This window comes from Arvicanthis niloticus, chromosome 30 (assembly GCF_011762505.2).
Source record: "Arvicanthis niloticus isolate mArvNil1 chromosome 30, mArvNil1.pat.X, whole genome shotgun sequence".
NCBI classification, from domain to species: Eukaryota; Metazoa; Chordata; class Mammalia; order Rodentia; family Muridae; genus Arvicanthis; species Arvicanthis niloticus.
In genome coordinates this window covers 10,357,536-10,373,799 of record NC_133438.1, presented here as the reverse complement: position 1 = coordinate 10,373,799, position 16,264 = coordinate 10,357,536, and positions in this window count along the sequence as shown.

Below are 16,264 nucleotides of genomic sequence, written 5' to 3'. Positions count from 1 at the left end.
TGGTGCAAAATATTTTTTTAACATTCTTCCTAGCCAAAGGCAATATGATTTCAGAAAAGTCTGTGAATAGCATCTGATCAGAGTTGAACCCCTTTTGGGACTATGTGGCCAAAAAAAATATGAAGCAAGAAACTTTTCATATAAAAACAACTTGTATTGATCCACTTATATAAGGATGCCAACTAAGTGGAAAAGTAAAGGGCCCAAAAGAATGCATTGCAGGTAAAGCCACTCAAAATTAATGGTTTGCAGGACTGTTTAATGGTCCCAGTTGTGGTTTAATAGTAGAGAGAAAGAGATAAGAATAACATAAAGCTGCTGGGATTTTTGCCAGGGCAGTCTCTCAGCTATCCATCTAGATCATAGACCCTTGTCACTGTGTCTCCACCAAGTGGCTCTCTCTCTGTTTTACCATCTTGCTCTCTTCCTGTCTTCTCATCATTTTGTATCCTTATTTCTATGTCCCTGCCATTCTGTTATCCTGCTACCTGGCCTGCCATCCATCTGGAAGTTCTTTATCAAAAGCTAATACACACACACACACACACACACACACACACACACACACACACACACACAAAGCTTCTTGGAGAGATTTAACAGTTTTACTCAAATTGTTCAATTCAACAATTAGCAGCAAGAATTTGCTGTATTGTGTCACCATTTGAGCAGATTGAAAGTTATATGACCTTGCCCAGGGAAACTTGATTTTCAACATGATAATTTCAGAGAATCATCTTTTTGAGAATGTGAAGAAGTGAGAAATATTGACACAGAGAAGGAACTCTCTATGTGAACTCTATAAATGACAATAACAAATATGCTTCCAATACCTGGAGCTTCCAGTCCAGTAATTAACTATTGTGAATACAGGGAAACACCTCTGATGGGTATTCCTAATTGTCAACTTGACTAGATCTGGACTGAAATAAAATTCAGAAGTGGAGGGCTGTGATACAGATCTTGAGGCTAGAAGACACAGGCTTCTGATCCAGATATTGATATGGTATGACACACCCTTTTGATCCTAGTCTTGAGGCATAGTGGCCGGGAAAAGTTAAGCCCAGGCAAGGTAGTATACACTTTAATCCCAGGAGATTGAGGCAAGCAGATCTCTGAGTTCAAGACCAGCCTGGGACAAAACAAGTTCCATATGCAGGTGTGGTGGTACACACCTTTAACCTGGGTTATACATTCTGTTGTAGTCCTACATAAGGATGATAGAAGAAGGAAAAATCACTCTTCTTTACCTACTTGCACTTACTTGTCCGCACATCTACAGGAACTTTTTTTTCAAGATTCAAGCTTATAGAGAGACCAGCTGAAACAACTACTCTTTTGGGACTTAGCAAGTAATAGATTTTTGAACTTCCCATCCAGAGCCACCCATTATTGGACTTCAGACTGTAACTCATTACAACAAATTCCATTAATATATAGAGGGATTCTATAAGTTCTCTCACTCTAGAGAACCATGACTAATACAAAACCTTCAAAGCCAATTGATACATTATATGTGGGACTTTCTCATCCCTACATTTTCCCCTTTTCCAAGAGAGGGCTTTATCTCTAATATCAGTAAACTATATACAATAAGAACTATTATGAGGACTCTCAAGGTAAGAATTATATTTTCAATATCTAGTTTATTTGTATTTCACAACATTGAAGAAAGTACTCTTACTATCTATTCTATTTTGAAGAGTTCAAAGTTCTGTAGAGGGTTTGTGTCAAATAAGCACACTATCTAGTGTATCTTAATTGTGTACTTAAAAGTCAACCAAGTGAAACTTAAGTTTTTGAACATGTGATTATGATCATATTATAAGAACTCCATTGATTAATGTTAAAGCTCTTAACTCTTCTAGTTAACTAGTCTATAATTAGACTAGTCTTTACACCCGTTAGTGACCTGAGAAAATTCAGTTTCATATGACTAACCAGCAGATGCAGACCAAACAGCCTCTAAATATAATAAAAATGACAGACTTACTGGTTGTCTGTGCAGTCACACAAAGTTTCTCTGCATCATTGGGTACATTCATATTTCCCAGCCAGGTACAGATCTGTCAGACTTTACTATAAAGTAGGAATTTGGGAAGCTGTTCTATCTTGTCTAGGCAATGTGGGCCAATCGAATCCCCATTGTCTCCTAATCAACAGTTTGGACTATGTATTCTCATATGTCAAGGTAAAGAACTGTTTATAACACAGTTGTCATTTTAACACAATTGGAGCAAGCTCAAGTGGGAATGGTTCTGGTGCCCATCATATACATTGAAGGAGTTAAGTAGTGCTGTCAGGAGCTGCTGTTTTACTCTACCATAAGTTTTTCCTTGATTGACTAATTAATTTTAATCCTGATTGTTCCTCCCAATCAGTACCTTCTTGATTCATTCACCCATTTCTCTTTTGTCTTGAAGAGGATGAGGACTCATGAGTATCCACCCACCCTGGTGCATAACATCTCTGGAGGGTTAGGGACATTCTTTTCCACTGAGTTGAGACAAGGCATTCCAGGTGTGGAATGGATTCCACAGACAGGCCACAACTTTAGGGACAATACCATCTTCATTTGTTAAAAGACTCACATGGATACTGAACCTCAAGTCTGCTACATATGGGCTGGGAACACCCAGTCCATCCAGCCAGTGTATGCTCTTTAGTTGTTGTCTTAGTCTCTGAGAGTCTAGATGGATCCAGGATAGTTGAATCTATTGGACTTTGTGTGGAGTTCCTGTCTCCTTCAGGGCCTTCAATCCTTCTTCTGACTTCCATGAAAGTCCCTGAGTTGTATCCAATTTGTGGCTGTGGGTCTCTTTATCTGTTTTATTTAGATGCTTGTTAGAGGACAGTTATGCTAGACTTCTGTCTGCAATTATAACAAAGTTATCTTTCGTAGTATCAGTGATTGGTGCATGTCCATGAGATGGGTCTCAATTTGGGCTGGTTATTGGTTAACCATTTCCTCAGTCTCCATCTTGGTCCCTGTAATTCTTTAAGACAAGAAAAATTGAAAGTTTTGTAGGTGGGTTAGTATCTTTATCCTTTCACTGGGAGTTCTGCCTGGCTACAGGAGGTAACCTCATCAGGGACCATATTCCCTTTGTATGTTTCTAGGCTAAAGTCATCATCGTTGACTCCTGGGATTCTCCACAAGGTCAGCTCTCTTGCAATTTCTAGAGATTCTTGCCTCCTGCTTACTCTTAGCAGCTGCAGATTTCCATTCATTCTCTTGCCTCTTTCCTGTCTCTCCCATACTTTGCCTAGAATTTTAACTTAATTGTTGGTTAAGTTCTTGTGTGGTGTCATGGGTTTAATCTTTGGACTGGTTATATCTTGTGAATTTGAGACAAAGTAAGGCCAGCTGGTGAGAATGAACCCTAATTGAGCAGATAACTTCATCAGATTGGCTTGTGAGCTGGACTAATACATTTTCGTTATGCTTGTTTACTCTGAGAAGTCCAAGACCATTGTTGATGATACTATCTCAGGGAAGGATTGTATACAGCTTGAGAAAACCTTTAAGTGCAACAAAGTAATCAGCATTCCTCTATTGACTCTTACATGATGATTAACATATTAAAGAGGCTAATTGGCAAAGTAAAACTAGAAGTTTTGCCTTACCCGTGATTTATTCAACCAGGGGAGCATGCCAAGAAAAGCACAAAATACCCAAACATGAGAGAGGCATGTGCTATATATAACAAAGGAGTCACAATTGCATCACCCAGCAATGAGCGTTTTGAGTCCATGATCTGTTACTCACACACCTTATCTTATTTTATAGACCACTTTCATTTTCATTAAAAAAAATCTATTTTCTTTAACCTCCTTTCTCTTTTACAATTCCTTCCCTGTATATGCAAGAACCAGTGAACTGGTGCCCTTCTAACTTAGGTAATCAGAACACTAGAAGTGAATAATAAGTAATGAGGAAAGTTTGGATTTAAGAAAGGGAAAGGTGAAATGGTATATTTGTATTATAACCACTATAAGTTTAATATAATAAATTTAATAGCACCATTACCAACATACAAAATGCATTTCAAAATATTTTATAAAAATATGTTGAACCAAATTGCCACCAATAGACAACTGATGTTAATGGGAAAAAGACATTGAGGCTTCTACTCAAGAAACAGACTACAGGAAATTAAGAAAAACTGATGAGTGGATTTAAGAAAGGAAAAGATAAAATGATATGTTTGTACAATAATCTCAAAAATAAAAGAAATTAATATTAAATTACAATATAATTACCACATATTTAATTATTCAGAAATAATAGCAATTCTTTGTGAATAGCTTCATAATGCAACTACAAATAATAGTACAGCAGAGAGCAAACAATCTCATGTGAAGATGTTTCCACAGAGAGGATTTGATTTCAGAAACCCTGTGTGCTATCCTAATTGCTTCTGCTACACTTATTTCTCAGTATTATTAATAGTCCCTTAATATACATCTGAAGGAAGCTAGAATACACATAATTTTGATAAGATAGAACTAACTCCATAAAATCATCCTAAAAGCTCTCTGTGTGTACTGTGGTATGAATTTACCCACCCCATATTTGTCTCTGCCTCCTTCTTTTGTCTGGGTCTCTTTCTTTCTAAAAGTGTCTCCACATCCTTTTTTTTTTGCCACAGATCAGCTTTGTCTTGAGGAGGGGTTTTTAAAAAGGGGTGTCTGAAAACAGCAAAACAAATGACTCAAAATCAGATTGTGAGTCCAAGTTTGTAAGTAAGTAAGTAAGTAATAAATAAATGGATTTATGGATATACATAAAAATAAATAATAAATAAAATTAAACATAACCAATAAGAAGTAAATACCAAGTTTCTAGTTTTCACCTTCAGATATGAGTAAGTAACAGAAAACTGTATGTCTACTGTAGAAGTGCAATTCCTTCTGATACGTTATGTTACATTTGCATATCAGAGATTGTGTCTTGAGTCAGTTTGGGCTGTCTTAAGTAAACATTATTTAGATTATTTTCCTCATATATTAAAAATATCTTCCCCAGGCTGAAAGTTGAAGGAGGGGCCATCTGGAGACCATTCTACCTGGATATCCATCCCATGTACAGTCACCTAAGCTAGACACTGATATGGATGGCTGGAAGTGCATGCTGTCAAGAACATGATATAGCTGTCTCCTTAGAAGTCTGCCAGAGACTGACACATTCAGAGGACGGTGATCACAGCTAACCACTGATATGATCAAGGGTTTCCCAATGGAGAAATTAGAGAGAAGACTGAAGGAGCAGAAAGGGTTTGTGACCCCAGGAGGAAAGCAACAATACCAAACAACCAGAGCCGCCCAGTGTCTAAACCACCAGCCTGGGAGCACATAGGGAGGGACCCATGACTCCAGGGGTATGTGTAGTAGAGGATGGCCTTGTTGAGCATAGGTGGGAGAGAAGATTCTTGGTCCTATGAAAAACAAATACAGAGTGGGGGGGATGTGATGGTGGGGAGGGGGTAGTGGGGGTGGGGGCACAGCCTCATAGAAGCTTGAGGAGGGGGGATGGGATAGGAGGTTTCTGGGTGGTGGGAGGAAGTGGGGTAAGGGGATAAAATCTGAAATGTTAATATAATACCTAATTTTTTAAAAAAAGACAAAAAAAGAGAAAAAGAAAGAAAAAGAAAAGAAAAAGGAGATTTAATAACACAAATGGAAGGATTTAGAAATTTAGGAGACAGTTTATGTTAATGGAAACAGCATCATAGAAACTGGAAAATCACACCCTCATAGAAACACAAGGAGGGGGGATGGGATAAGGGGTTCCTGGGTGGTGTGGGAAAGGGATAAGGGGATAAAATTTGAAATGTAAATATTATAACCAATTAAAAAAGGAAAAATAAAATCAATAAAGTGCCAAAAATAAGGTCTACAAAAAAAAAAAAAAAAAAAAAAAAAAAAAAAAAGAAGATATTAGCCATAAAATATAGATCTGGAGACACTAAACAAGAAAGAAGCACCAAACAAGGAAGCTTGATTTTCACTTAGTAAGGGGAATGAAATAGTCATAATAGTCAGATGGTTGGAGGAAACTAGGAGTGAGGTTTTATGGGGAAAGGAATTGCGGTTTCAAGATGAGGTGTGTGGGAGAACAGAATAGATGGCTAGATGGACATTGAAATGAATGGTAATTTGCAGCTAACAAGGGTGAAGGGGTTGAGTGCATCACCAGGACAATATAGTGACCTGGGAAAAGCAAGGAGCCACCCAAGAATCAATAGAGTTAATCTTAGTAGTGACTTACTACATTGGCAATATGAAACCTGAAGAAGTCACCTCCCATAGCCAGACTCCCCATTTCATGGAGTAATAAAGACATCAACCCACCCACAAAATTTTCAGCCCCAAATGTGTCCTGTCTAAAAGAAATGCAGGCACAGGGTTTGGAACAGAAACCAAGGGAATGGCCAATCAATAACCAGCCCAACTTGAGTAGACTCTTTTGGGTAAGCAACAATTCATAAAACTGTTAATGATACTCTGTTATGTTGAGAGACAGGAGCATACTGTCCTCTGAGAGGCTCCACGCAACAGCTGACTCAGACCAATAAAGACACACACAGCTAAACAGTGGATGGAGTTTGGAGATTCTTATGGAAGAATAGGAGAAAGTATTGAAGGCCCAAAGGGGATAAGAACTCCACAGGAAGTGCAACAACATCAATAACCTGAACCCTTGGGGCTCTCAAAGTCTGAACAAGCAATCAAAGAACATACCCAGGCTATATCTAGGTCTCCTCACTCATGTGTAGAAGATGTGAAGCTTAACCTTCTTGTGAGTCTCAAATACCTGAAATGGTGTCTATTCCAAAAAAATGTTGCCTGTGTGTGGAATATTTTCTACTAGCTCAGCTACCTTGTCTGACTTTAGTGGGAAAAGCAGTGGCTAGCCTAACAAAAACTAAAAGTTACCATGTTGGGTGAGAACCCAATGGGAGTCCACCTGATCAGAGGAGAAGGGAAGGGAGGATGAGAAAATGTTGGTGGGAAAGGAATTCCAGGAGGGAGGCAGTGATCATGAATGAAAATTTTGAAAACTACTCTGAAAATCGATCTGGTGTTTTCCCAGAAAACTTCAATTAATTCTCCCTGAACATCCAGCTATACCACTCCTGAGTATATATCCCAAAGATGCTCCACCAAAGTACATATAATCCAAGCACATGTGCTTCACTATTTTCAAGTAGTTTTATTCATAATAGCCAGAAACTAGAAGCAACACATATGCCCCTGAATTGAAGAATGGATATGAAAAAATGTGGTTCATTTACATAATGGAATACTATGTTGCTATAAAAACCTAGGACATCATGTATTTTGTAGGCAAATGGGAGAAACAAGAAGATATAGTGAATGTGGTTATCCATACCCCAAAGGACATGAATTGTATGTAATTATCAATAAATGGATATTAGCCAAACCATTCAGAATACCTGTGAAGCACCCCAAATATACATGGAATTAAACAAGAAGGAAGGCTGAATGAGGATACTTGCATCCCTCTTAGAAAGGGAAGGAAAATTGTCATGGAAGGCACTAGGAGGCAGGAGCCTTGGAGAGTGAGGGGAAACTTCCCTAAATAGGAGAGCAGGATCAGAAATCTGGAGACAAAAGATAGCCCCATAGGGCCAGGAGAATAAATAGAAATATGCAGCTGTCAGGGGTCAGAGATGGAGAGATTCTCTAGGAAATTCTATATAACTGTGATGAGGGAATATCCTAGGATTCAATGATGGTGAACTTAGCAGAAATGCCCAAGAATTGGAATATGGACCCAGAAGAGAACACCTTCAGTAGCCAGCCAGAACCTCCAGTAGAGGGGTATTGATAACAATCCACCTACAGAACTATTTTCCCAAATTTGTTCCTGTCTAAAACAAATGCAGGGACAAAGATGAAGCAGAGAGTAAAGGAATGCTTGAACATTGACCAGCCCATTTTGAGACCCAACCCATAGGCAAGTACCAATCCCTCACACTGGAAATGATGCTGTGTTGTGCTTTCAGACAAAGCCTAGCATAGCAACCCTCTGATAGGCTCTACCAAGCAGCTGACTAATACAGATACCCACAGACAAACATTGGACAAAGTTTCATGACTCCTGTGGGAGAGTTAGGGGAAGGAAGGATTGAATAACTTCAAGGACATGAGCACCCCACAGGAGCATCGATGGTATAAATTATCCTGAGCCCCTGAGGGATTCAAAAGACTGAACTACCATCCAAACAGCATACATAGGCTGGTCTGAGACCTTTAAAATATCTGTAGTAGAGGGTTGCCACCTCTAGACTCAGAGGGAGATGATGCTCCTAATCCTGCAGAGACTTGATGTACTAGGGTAGGGGTAAACCAGGAGGATACTTCCCTCACAAAAGTGTAAAGTGGAGAAACTGGGAGGAGGAATTCTGTGATAGGAGACCAGCAAGTGGTAACATTTGGGATGTAATTAATTATTTAATTAAATATAATTATATAAATATATAAATAAATTAAATATTTTAATTAAAAATAAAAGTGAAAGAAAAGCAAATTAATGAATATACATGTAAGATTGCCTGTGAATATGGGTTCCTGTCATGACTATTAAGATACTATTGTACATCACTGAACACAAATTCTCAAAATTTCTTACTGAGTATTTAATATAATATACTTAATTATCTTCATGTCAGAAATATAAGATGATGAGCTTTAAAGCACCTGGCATTCTAAGATGCCACTTCATACAATCCTGAAATTATCATTCTATCACCTCTTATAGCTCTCCCTGTGTGACAAAACATTAAAAAACAATATGTGACATGGCTTTATAATTTTAATTTTGCTCTTCTTTGGCTCTAATTAACCTACAACACATGAAGTATAGACCTTACTACTGATTTTTTTCCTACTAGCCATTAAAAATGTATAATTCATGAGGTTTTGCCCTTTGAGAGATTTCTCATAACTTTGCTCTAGTCTTCTCCACTGTATTTGCATCATCCTGTTCAAAGAGGCACTTTTTTTTTTTACCTTTTTTCCGCCTTCCTTAATGAATCTTCTTTCTTGTTTTTTTAAGGAAATATTCCTGTCCCTCACATGCTCCACTGCTGTTGGCTTTTAAGTAAAGGCCCAATGCTTTTTAATGATAGCCTTTTTAGACCTGATCATAAATCTCATGGTCTTCACCTGCTTTTTTCTAGTAAAATTCTTGTATAAATGGATATAGTGTGTCATCACCTTTCCACACCCTCCCCCAAAATCTGTCTCAATATTTATTACAGAGAACTTCTTTTCAAACTTATTTAAATTACCACATTTAACTTCCCAGTACCCATCTAACAAACTGGAAAAGGAAGTGCCTTCATCATTTAGACAGGTATGCTGTACTGGATAGATTTATATCAATTTGTTAATTGCTGAAGTAATTTAAAAAGTGGGAACCTCAATTGAAAAAAGGACCCCAACTGATTACATAGGGGTTAAGTCTGTAGTACACTTTTTGATTGATAATTGATATGAATATGCAAGATCATTGTGGGTGGTGCTACCCTCAATCTCTTGATCCAGAAAGCTTTATTAAAGAAGAGTGAACAAGCCATGAAAGAAAGAAACTAAGTAGTCATGCTCCATATTTACTGACTCAGCTCATGAGTCTACGTTCCTAATCTGATTGAGTTTTTGTCAGTGATTTCACACAATGATGAAGTATGACCTGAGAGTTATAGGCTGAAATGAATCCTTTCATCCCCAACCAACTTTATATCATTAGTTTTATCACAGATATAATACTTAAACTAAGACAGGAATTGATAACAAGTAGCAAGGTATTGCTGTAAAAGACATGACTACTTATTTTAGGGAGGATTTTTGTAGCATTTGAAATTACAGCTAGAAAAGCTTTAGAATGTTCAGAGACAAGTAGACTCCTCTGCTGTATCTTCGAATACCTGAAAGTATAGAGCATTCAAATGTCACTTTTCAAGTTGCTATAGTTGAAATTTCCATGATTTGTGATCGTTGACACAAAGAGTGAAAGGGGAATACTTTTGACTTGGTATAAGGGTAAATACATCACTTTTCCAAGTGCTTTTTCAAAAATGTGAGAATTTCATGGGTCTAGGCTTTTCCTGAATTTGTATACATAACTCTTGTGCAGAGGTTCTGTCCTCCATACTAAATGTGTGTGTTAGTACCAAATGACAGAACTCATTCTTGGCAAAGGAAGAGAAGAGAAGAGAAGGGAAGGAAAGGGAAGGAGAGGAAAGGGGAGGGGAGGGGAGGGGAGAGGAGAGGAGAGGAGAGGAGAAGAGAAGAGAAGAGAAGAGAAGAGAAGAGAAGAGAAGAGAAGAGAAGAGAAGAGAAGAGAAGAGAAGAGAAGAGAAGGGAAAAGAGGAGAAGAGGAAATGAAAGAAAAAAGGAGAAGACAAAACAACACAAAAAATATAGAGACCAGAGGCATAAAAGAATGATTGAAATTCTTATAAGTAACAAGGAACCACCAAAAAACTATGTTGGTAACACAAAGTACATGCCCATACCACAGCCTTGAGAAAAACACTACATGTTAATAAAGCATGCAATATCCACATTTGTACATCATAGATAAAAACTAAAATTTTACATGGAAAATGGACTTATTAGTCCTTTATATGTACGTCAGTTGTCCATCATTCAAAGATTACATTACTTATTGTTCAGGGAAAAATATTGCATTATAGTCTTAACTACTAAATGCAGAACTCTCAAATTTCTATACAAATATGTATATGTTAATCTACCCACTGAGGACCAGTCCTTTGCCTTTGCTTGTCACATGACCCTTGGGTCTGGCTTTTCAAATGGATTGTTCTGTATCTTATCTAACCATTTGGTCTTCTGCACTCAATTTACTGTAATTTATATCAGCTTTCTGCCTATAACTCCAATAAAATGTCAATGACCTCCACCACCTCTTCCCCTCCATTGTAACCACACTTATCTAAAGATAACACAAATATAAATTTATGTAAATATATTATAAGCAACCCTATTTGAGGGTTGTTAATAATAATTAATACTTAAGCTGAAATCTTGATTGGCAGTGGCTAGATATAGATGCTAATAATAACTAATGGTAAATTATATCCAACAAATGAGGGGTTGGAGGCCTTTGAAAGGATTAAAAGTATCAGAATGTATCTTCTTTAAAAGGAAGTATGTCACTGGGTGTTGGCTTTGGATTCTTAAAGGTCCATGCCCAGACTAATATCTCACTCTGCCTGATGCCAATGGATAAGGCTGTAGTTCTAAGCCAAGCTGCCCTGCCTACTGCCTTGCTCCACAGCATGATGCTAAAGACATATCTGAAGCCATAAGCACATTTCAATTTAAGTATTTTCTTTCATCAGAGTTGTCTTGGATATGGTGTCTCTACATAGCGACAGAATAGTGACTACAACAGTTTTTGAACTTTTTATTTAGAACATTCTGGAGATATGGAAAAGCAGTATGTGCCTATCAGTCTTTCTCATATTGTCTGTTTTCACATTTTAGACAGCAAAATGTTGAAGTAAAAGTGTTGTTCGGGCCATCCTACCTCAGGTCTTTCTCTACCACACACTGCTCACTGAAATAGACTCAACTACCATCTTAATAACATGCAGCACCTGCTGACTTCTTCTGGGATAACATTCAAAGCTCTTTCAAAAATGCTGTATTCTCTCTTTGTAGAGAACACTAGTACTTTCCAGGTAACAAGGTAATTGCAACTCTAGATGAAGAGATTAATTTAGATAATCTTAGTACCAGTCTTTGCTTTGGAGCTAAATGTCTTGTCATTATAAAAGGTCATGGCTTGTGTCCTGCTTCTGTTACAGAAGTTTGGTGTTTCCTTGTGTTTTAGATACAAGGCTGCATTGGTGACCAACTATGTGGCAGCTGAGTTTTAAACTTAACATAGATTTTCCATTAGGTATCAGGGCAGCTCAAAGTAAGCATTTGATTTGTAGGAAGGTAAAAAGATGGAAGAATGATTTATACAGCAGTAAACGGATGTTATGAGCACAATGCTGAGGGAGTAGAAGTATATATGCGATGAGAAGCCTGGATCTGTCAGTTGCCTTTTTCTTGATGTGTCCCATTCTGGTCAGAATTGTTCAGTGTGCCAGACTCTTTAAGTCTATCTAAGAGCATTATGTTTTCCAAAATTTCTATCTAAGATATGTAACTAACTTGTCAGCTCTAAACTACCAAGGAAAAAGTAATTGGTTTCAATCTCTATTCAGCTCATCCCATTTGGCTAATAACTTTCATTTCAGTAGTTGTAGGCATACTAGAACTCTCTCCGAGAGAGAGAGAGAGAGAGAGAGAGAGAGAGAGAGAGAGAGAGAGAGAGAGAGAGAGAGAGAGAGAAGCAGAGACAGTCAAGGAACAGAGTCAGACAGATAGACAGACAGAGATAGAGAATCAAAGGAGGCAGAGGGGGAAGAAAGGAAAGAAGAGAAAAATGGACAAAATAAGCATGATCCTAAGATTCTCTAAACGTTTCCCACAGATGTAGAAGTTCTGCCATTTTATCTGACTTTAACAAGAACTGTGAAACGCTTGATGTGCAATGCACTAATCTTATAGTCACAGAGAATTATTTGAAAAGGTTTAGTTTAGGAACTATTTGATATAAAGTTTATCTTCTTAAGAGTTTCAAACTTTTTGCCATCATAGAAGCTAGAAATTTGTTGCTATTTGTACAGTGAGTAAATGTTAAGAACTATAATGTTCACTAAGGACATTTTTTCATTGATACATACAATGTGTGCTATCCTTTCTCTTTTGATTTGTTTTGATTTGAAGCCACAGTTTTTGCTTCTTTAGTGTGTTTGTTTTAAATACTATTTATAATGAGGTGATGCCTGTACTTGGTTGTAATGAGTTATATGTAGCTGCAGCAAAAAAAGTAAATCATATTTTCTATTCTTGCCTTCAGTCTATGTATTCAATTATTAAGTATTTGGGACCATGAGTATGGACAATTATCAATGAAAGGAGTTTGATAATTAATTTCACGTATTTGTTGTCAGGGTTTGAAATTGTTCCCTTTTTTGATTTTCTGTTCTGGATTATTTATTCATTCACCTTTCTTAGCTATTATTTACCCTTTTCAGGAGCAAGCTTAACTTCTAGCACCTTCTGTCCATCTAGCCAGAGAGGTAGACATTGCTTAAATCAACTTTTATACTGTAATATTTTCTTCTATTGTGATTTATAGCTATAATGGGTCCTGTAGATCATAGGTTTTGTGGCTGTTTTAATGCCCACGTTTTACCACTTGAAGCCTTGCCTTGTTACAGTTTATGGCAAGTACAGACTCTGTGTTCCCCATTACTAGCAATCTTACAGAGAGGAACTCTCATAAATTTGTAGGTATCTAGTCCCATTACACTGTGCACACACTCATGATGATTATGCCGTGCCCTCTTCTCAATGAGAAGTGGCTCTTCTTGATCCATCTTTATGACTTAGCTTCTTTTAAATATTCAGTTGCTCAAATGTCACATGAGTAACTAAACAAGATCAAAAGAACCTATTGTATCCCAAACATTCCCAAATATATTTAACTGGTGTAGACTCAAAAGTATCACACATATTTGATTATAAGAAAACCAATCATTAGTATTGCCTGTTTTTGTTAATTTCTGTATAGCAGAACGTTTATTCTTCAAGGGAAATTAGATATCCTAACATAATGTCTCAGTCTAAGTGATCACTTATTGTATTTTTAAGAACAATTTCCATATCCACAATTCTTATTTATAAAGTACTTCTGCTTCTTTAATAATGAGATCAATCATTTTTAATTAATTAAATAACCTCCATAGTATCTTCTCACTGGGATTAAAAACTCCATATTCATTAATAACTATTACTGAGCTTTCTTTTTTTCTCTCCTCCGCTGCACTACTCTAGTAACATTATATCTATCACTTTTTTGGCCCCTCATTTTACATTTTAGTCTACTTTTCTGAACTCTAGTAGTGTGTCCCTTTGTCTATAGTGAGAGACTTCATTTCCTCTCATTTAACATAAAAATGGGATGCAGATATTGAAACAGATTATATTGTGATGCTAAAATTCTTTCAGAACATAATAGAAATTAGGAAAATGGTAAATAGTGCTTAGAGAGCAATCCTGCATAAAACATTAGTTTCATGGTAGAGTTTATTACAACAATCTGTCTTTACACCTGTCCTGACTCTGACTAACTGACCTCAGAGTCAAGTAACTGCTATTTTGGGGAATGTAGCTGTGCTTCCTTGTAAAACATTTTCAAGTTGAGATTGTTGACAGTTTGTCTTCCAACCTGAGTATTCCTTATCAAATGGCAACCTTTCTATTCTCTGGAAAAGAAGAGAGGGGAGATTATTGGGGAAGTAGAGGATGGACTCTTCTGTGGTTTAAGGAGATTCTCTTATCCCTGCTGCATAAGGCTTTTCAGATACAGACACTTGTGTGGGGTGAGTGCTCTCGCTCCTGTAAATTACCCTGAATATACATTAATTAAAATTTCAATAAGCTTCTTGATTCTCTAGTGTAATTTTTAGTGATTGTTAGCTTTAGGTTATCACTGCAGCCTTAAAAAAATTAGTAGATGTCACTAATGTCCACATCTAAGACAGGATTTGATAATATTTTTGTATTTTCCTAGTACTTTCCTTTTTGAAACATTGTTTTTATTTTTTAAACTCCTGTTTTAACTGTACTCAAATAACTTCCTTACAGATGCTCAAGTGGAAATCTACATAAAATTAGAAGAATATGATCTGGAATATACACATAGAAAACTCAATCAGTTATTTCTTACCATGATTCTAGAACATAAAATATATATACTGCAAACATATTTTGTCTTGCTTTTTACTATTACATATAAATGAAGAATTAAATATTATATCTCCATGCATTCTTTGTAATTCATTTAGAAATCAATTTATCCTATGGGTGTTGTGGAAGATATTTATAAATGGCTGCATTTAATCTGGCTTTTTTTTTTAAATCAACCACCATGTTCCCGACTAGCCTAGGCCTGCGGCCACAAGTGGAAAAAGCTCAGGCCGTCTGCTCAGGTGGCCAGAGACACTGGCCCTGCCACCCATGAGAGGCCAACATGGGAGATGGCTCTATCTATCTTCCATGCTGTCTCTGCAAGGCTGGGTATTGCCCAGACCATCCTGCTATCCACATGGGCCTGGTAGGAAAACGAGATTCTAATGCTTAAATATTAATCAAAGGCTTTGCATGTTTGGTAATGCTCAATAACAATATGCCCATACAATTATAGGTGTAACCCAGTATCCAACCTAGATATACCAACTACCTTTGATTGCTAGAGACATCTGCACACCAGCTTCCATGTTCCACTCTCTTTGGTCTCTCTCCCCTAGCTCCTCCTCTTTCTTCTCTTCCTCTCCTTACTCCTCCTCTTCCTCTCCTTACTCCTCCCTCCTTAGCTCCTCCTACATATCATCCTTCCTGTTAAAATTTAAAAAAAAAACTTTCTCTCAAAATACAATTAGAACATAACCCTATACTATGAAATGTTGGAGCATCCGATCTTCAGCCTTCTGGCCCAGGATCATCTGACAGACCTAGTAACACATTACTATTAAGGGCTGATTACTCTGACTTGGAAGATATAATTGGTCAACTATTCCACACGTGTGTTCTTTCCTGGACAGTAATTTGTCTGTAGAGGAAAAGAGGCATTTTTTGCCTAGTGGCTGTTTCACCATAAATGGAGTAACTCCAAAAATGCTCAGTTTCTTCTCAGAATCCAAGACAGGGAAGTTGTCAGAAGTAGACAGGTCTCTAATAAAAATGAACATTAATACAGAAAAAAGAAAATTAAGGAAGGACTGAGTCTAAGCCTTCTGTAGGCAGCAATCACTCACTAACTTTCTTTTTTTAAAAAAATGCAACCTTTTACTAGCAGGTGAATAGACTTATGAGAGTTGGAGCCACCCATCCTTCTCAAAATTTTAAACCAGAGTTCCTTCTGTTTAAAAGAAATACAGGGACAGAGTGGGGCAGAGACTGAAGAAAAGGTCATCCAGAGACTTCCTCACCTGGGGATCCATCTCATATGCAGCCACCAATCCCAGACACTATTTCTGATGCTAAGAAGTGTTTGCTGATGAAAGCCTTGTATGGATGTCTCCTGAGAGGATTGACCAATGCCTAACTGATACAGATGTGGAGGCTTATAGCCATCCATCAGACTGAG